We start from the raw sequence: 6,000 nt of genomic DNA, 5'->3' as shown, positions 1-6,000 counted from the left end.
TTCCATGACACATAACTGGATGGGGGCAGAGGGTCCATTAGAACGATGAGTGGAGCTCTGGGAGCTGGGACCAGCATCCTGGGGTCAGCACAGTGGCTGACACCCATGTTCCTGCAGAGTGCGCTGAAACCAGGCTCTATCAGCAGCCGCTCCCCACCCAGCCACCCAGCAAAAGGACTGGTTACAGGATGGGTGTGGCTGCCAACTTCATCAGGCTGTCTCTCTGATGGTCTCTCTGCGGCTTCCACGGGGAAAATTACAATAGTAGTGCTAAAGAATTATGATAGTTGGCCGGGCGTGGTGGTTCATGCCTGTAATCCCAGCACTTTGGGAGGTGGAGGCAGGAGGATCACACTAGGTCAGCAGTTCAAGACTAGCCTGGCCCACATGGCAAAACCCCGTCTCTACTAAAAAAAAAAAAATATATATATATATATATATAATTTGTATATATATAATTTGTATATCTATATAATTTGTATATATATAATTTATATATAAAATTTATATATATAATTTATATGTAAAATTTATATATATATATATAATTTATATATACAAATAAAATTTGTATATGTGTATATATATACCCACACAAAAATTAGCTGGGCGTGGTGGCGTGCACCTGTAATCCCAGCTACTCTGGAGGCTGAGGCAAGAGAATCGCTTGAACCCGGGAGGCGGAAGTTGTAGTGAGCCCAGATCACTGCACTCCAGCCTGGGCGACAGAGCAAGGCTCCATCTAAAACAAAAAGACTTATAATAGTTAAGTAGTGCTAAAAAAGAAGCCCCACAAATTTGGAATCAGAAAAATCTGGGTTTGAGGCTGGTCTTGGTGCCTCATGCTTATAATCCTAGCACTTTGAGAGGCTAGGTGGAAGGATCGCTTGAGGCCAGGAATTCAAGACCAACCTGGGCAAAATAGTGAGATCCCATTTCTACAAAAATAAAAATAAATTAGCCAGGCATGGTGGCACATGCCTGTAGTCCTAGCTACTCGGGAAATTAAGGCAGGAGGATCCCTTGAGCCCAGGAGTTTGAGGTTTTAGTGAGCTATGATCAAGCCACGGCACTCCAGCCTGAGTGACAGAGCAAAACCCTATGGGGAAAAAAAAAAAAAAGGAAGGAAGGAAGAAAGGGAAAGAAAAACAAAAATCTGGGTTGAAATCTTAACTTTGACCCTGCTAGCTGGGTAACCTTAGGCAAGTCATTGAACTCTTTAACTGTAAAATGGGAGTATCAATATCTATCTCATAGGGTGGTTGTAGGAATTATATGAGATCATGTATATCAAATATTTAGCATGGTGCCTGACAGGTAGTATGTTCTCAGTAACCGCCTGAGCTAGGGAGAAAATTGTTTTTCTCCCTTATTATTCTTAGCAGAACTGTGTTGGAGGTCACCAGCCTGAAGATTGAACCAGGGACAGTGGGGCTGTGATGGCAAAATGCAGCCAAAGGCTTTCACACTCTACCTGTTACAATCCATGGGCTTTTAGAACTCTGATTTAGGCTGGGCACAGTAGTTCACACCTGTAATCCCAGCACTTTGGGAGGCCAGGGCAGGTGGATCACTTGAGCTGGGTTCAAGACCAGCCTGGGAAACATGGCAAAACTTTGTCTCTGCAAAAAAACAAAATTAGCCAAGCATGGTGGTACATGCCTGTTGTCCCAGCTACTTGGGAGTCTGAGGTGGGAGCATCGCTTGGGCCCGGGAGGTAGAGGCTGCAGTGAGCCATGATGGCACCACTGTACTCCAGCCTGTGAGACACAGCGAGAGCTTGTCTCAAAACAAACAAACAACAACAACAAAACCCTCTGATTTAGGGAACTTTCAGGAGTTGGTCTCCTCAAACCCCAAATCAGTGGACTGCCACTTCCTTCTGCCTCATTTGATCAGGTCTTCCAAATGACAAAAAGCAAACAAAACTTCCCTGTCCCAGCCAGGTTATTGAGGTGAGATGTGAAGTAAAAATGAAAAGAGGTGGCCATTAGATGTTATAACATTTGGAGAATCTTGTAAATTTCTTATTGCCTCAAAAATAATTGTTTAAAAAGCTCCACCCAAACTCAGTTATTATGATACGCATCCAGTTGGTGGTCTCAGCCTCTGGTGACCTGAGCTAGGTGTATGGGCTGAGTCCCATGGTCTGCATGGAAATGTGCAGAGTGAGGTCGCGGAAGGTGGACCCTGGTTGCCATCTGCAAGAGAAACAAGCCATCGGAACCCCCTGGCTTTTAGCCTAGGTCTCGGTTATTTGTCTCACAGGGTATAGTTGATTTAAAAAGTTATAAAAGTACCCAGGGGCGATGCTCACGTGGAAACAGAACTTTAGGACTGTAAAATAAAGATCAATAAAAAATATTTTATGGATCTGTTAGCAACCTTCTGTGGGATGTGTTCTTGTCTTCATTCTTTTTGACTGGGCCAGCTGCATTCATGCCCTCCTACGGGGGTGGATAGATGGCGAGGCATTTTCTTAAACACAGAAAGCAGGATTTTCCTGGCGTGAACAAAGAGTGATCTCAAAAAAATAACTCACCTTGGTGTTCAAGTACTGCCAACTAAAAGGGCTACAAAGGCAGTGCTTGAACAAAATTTCATTTTTGAACAAAACAAAATTTTCATTTTTGAAATTTAACTGGCTTTAGCTGATAATTCTATGTAGTCATTTAATTTATTCACATTTAATCTATGTGCATATTAAAAATTATTACAAAATTAATATATTTGATGAAGAAAAATGAAAAAAGAACTAAATAGTGCAAAGTGAAAAAGTCTTATTATGTCACCATCCAGAGGCTATGGCTGTTCATAATGTGATGTATATCCTCTCGGTGTTTTTCTATGCCCTTACCCAGAGCTTTCATTATTTGGTGGTGTACAAAAGTTGAAGCTACAGCAAACATGCTGGCTTGCAACCCATCCCCCTCCTTATTTTAGCTTCACAGTTTCCCTTGAACATTTTCCTATATCGTCATATCATTCATCTGCGACTCTAAAAGCTGACGGACATACCACCGTTTTACTTAGCCTATCCTCTATTGCTGGACTTGCGTGCTTTTCCCAATATTTTACTATTATATACAACAGTAGCTATATAAGTTATCTACATATACATCTCTGCATATATTTCAGATTATTCTTTCAAGGAATTACTGGCAAAGCTATGCTATATATAAAAGGAATTGACAAATATTGCCAGGGGCTGGTTCCCTTGAATCCCTGCAGTAGTGTATAGGGTACTTCTTGTCTATACTGGGCCTATACTATTGCACTCACTTTTAAAAATCCCTGCAGTTTGATGTGTAAAGCTGAGGTCTGGGGAGCAATTGAACCTGTTGCCCAAGTAGTGAACATAGTACCCAATAGGCAGTTTTTCTACCCTTGCCTCCCTCCCTCTCTCCTTCCTCCTATGTCCAGTATTTGTTATTCCCATCTTTCTGTCCATGAGTACCCACTATTTATTTCCCACTTATAAGTGAGAACACACAATATTTTCTGTTTCTGCATTAATTCGCTTAGGATAATGGCCTGAAGCTCCATCTGTGTTGCCACAGAGGACATGACTTTGTTTTTTTCTATGGCTGTGCAGCATTCCATGGTATATATGTACCATGTTTTCTTTATTCATTCCACTGTTGATGGGAACCTGGGTTGATTCCACATTGTTGCTACTGTGAATAGTGCTGCAATGAACATGCAAATCCGTGTCTTTTTGGTAGAGTGATTTATTTCCCTTTGGGTATATACCCAGTAATGGGATTACTGGGTTGAATGGCAATTCTATTTTAAGTTTATTGAGAAATCTCCAAACTGCTATCCACAGTGGCTGAATTTACATTCTTACCAACAGTGTATAAATATTCCATTCCTCTGTAGCCCCACCAATATCTGTTGTTTTTTGACTTTTTAATAATAGCTGGTACAAGATGCCATCTCATTGTGGTTTTGATTTGCATTTCTCTGATGATTAGTGATGAACCAAAGGACACTGCTGTTAATCACTCACTTGGAGGTCTTTTTTTGAGACGTGTCTGTTTATGTCTTTTGCCCATTTTTTGATGGGGTTATTTGGTTTTTGATTGTTGAATTAAGTGCCATATAGATTCTGGATATTAGACCTTTATCGGGTACATTGCTTGTGAATATTTTCTCCCATTTGTAGGTTGTCTGTTTACTCTGTTGATAGTTTCTTTTACTGTACAGAAGTTCTTTAGTTTAATTAGATCTCACTTGTCAATTTTTGTTTTTGTTACAATTGTTTTTAAGAACTTAGTTATAAATTCTTTGCCAAGGCTGATGTCCAGAGGGTGTTTCCTGGTTTTCTTCTAGTATTTTTATAGTTTGACATTCTCATATTTAATCCTTTAATCCATCTTGAATTAATTTTTGTATATGGCGAGAGGTAGGCATCCAGATTTATTCTTCTGTGTATGGTTAGCCAGTATTCCAGCACAATTTATTGAATAGGGAGGCCTTTCTCCATTGCCTATTTTTGTCAATTTTGTCAAAGATCAGTTGGTTGTAGATGTATGGCTTCATTTCTGGGTTCTTTATGTGTCTGTTTTTGTACCATTACCATGCTGTTTTGGTCACTGTAGCCTTGTAATATAGTTTGAAGTCTGGTAGTGTGATACCTCTGGCTTTTATTTTTAAAATAGGATTGCTTTGGCTATGTGGGCTTTTTTTTGTTCCATATGAATTTTAGAATAGTTTTTTCTAATTCTGTGAAAAATGACATTGGTAGTTTGTTAGGAATAGCATTGAATCTGTAGATTGCTTGGGGTAGTGTGGCCATTTTAAAGATATTGGTTCTTCCAATCCATGAGTAGGGAATATTTTTTCATTTGTTTGTGTCATCTGTGATTTCTTCCAGCAGTGTTTTGTAGTTATCCTTGTAGAGATCTTTCACCTCCTTAGTTAGATGTATTCCTAGAAAATGTTTCTTGTATGGCTATTGTAAATGGGATTGAGGCAGTATTGTTTCAATTAGCATTTCATTATTAGTAATCAGTCTGCAGCTATTTTCTAATATATTTTGGTCATTTTTAATTTCTCCTTTTGAAAATTGCTTGTCAATGTCTGTTGTCCATTTCTCCATAGAATTTGTCTTTTTATTACTAAATTATAAGAGCTCCTTATTTATACCACAAAAGTGTTCCCCATTTTGTCTTTTTCCTTTCAATTGTGCTGAATAAAAACAGAAGTTACCAAGTAAATGCAGCAGGCATTTCTGATCTCTTCCTCTGATCTCTCCATAGCCTTTCACAGAATTGACCATTTATGGCCTCTCTGGTCATTCTTTTATCCTTGGCTTTCATGACATCACACTCTTCTGCTTTTTCTCCTCCTTCTTTGGCTGGTCATTCTTATTCTCCTTGTGGGGTGCCCCCTCTGCCCATGATCTTCAGGCTTTTGTCATTGGTCTTACCTCTACTCACACTGCACACCCTCCCTAGGCAATCCACATCTCCTCCCTTAATTCAGCTATTCAATTACAACTATAGGCTGATGATTCCCATGTCTAGAGCATCAGCTTGGATCTGCCTCCTGAGCGTCAGACCCATATATTCAAGTGTTTCTTGGATATCTTCCCTTGGGTGTCTCCCAAGAACCTCAAACACAATAGAAATCACCATCTTCCCCTCATAGTAATACTCCTTCTCCTCTGTTCCTTATCTTCTTAAATGGCTCCACCACCTATCTGGTTGCCTAATTCAGATGTCTGGGTATCAACTGTGAATTCTCCCTTGTCCCCTTCCACACATTCAGACAATCAACAGGAATTGAAGATTTGACATCCTAAATTTTTCTCAATTCCACATTCTCCATCCAACACTTGCAACGCCAGTCAAGAAGATAATCATCTCCCTCTGGATTACTCCAAAAACCTCTTAAATCTTCTCCCCATGCTCTCTTCAGTTCCATCCTTCCCATTATGGATAAAGTTATTGTCTTAGTCTGTTTGCATTGCTATAAATTACCTGATCCTGGGTA

The sequence above is a fragment of the Macaca mulatta genome, chromosome 9 (genome assembly GCF_049350105.2).
Source record: "Macaca mulatta isolate MMU2019108-1 chromosome 9, T2T-MMU8v2.0, whole genome shotgun sequence".
NCBI classification, from domain to species: domain Eukaryota; kingdom Metazoa; phylum Chordata; class Mammalia; order Primates; family Cercopithecidae; genus Macaca; species Macaca mulatta.
This window is presented reverse-complemented; position numbering follows the sequence as displayed.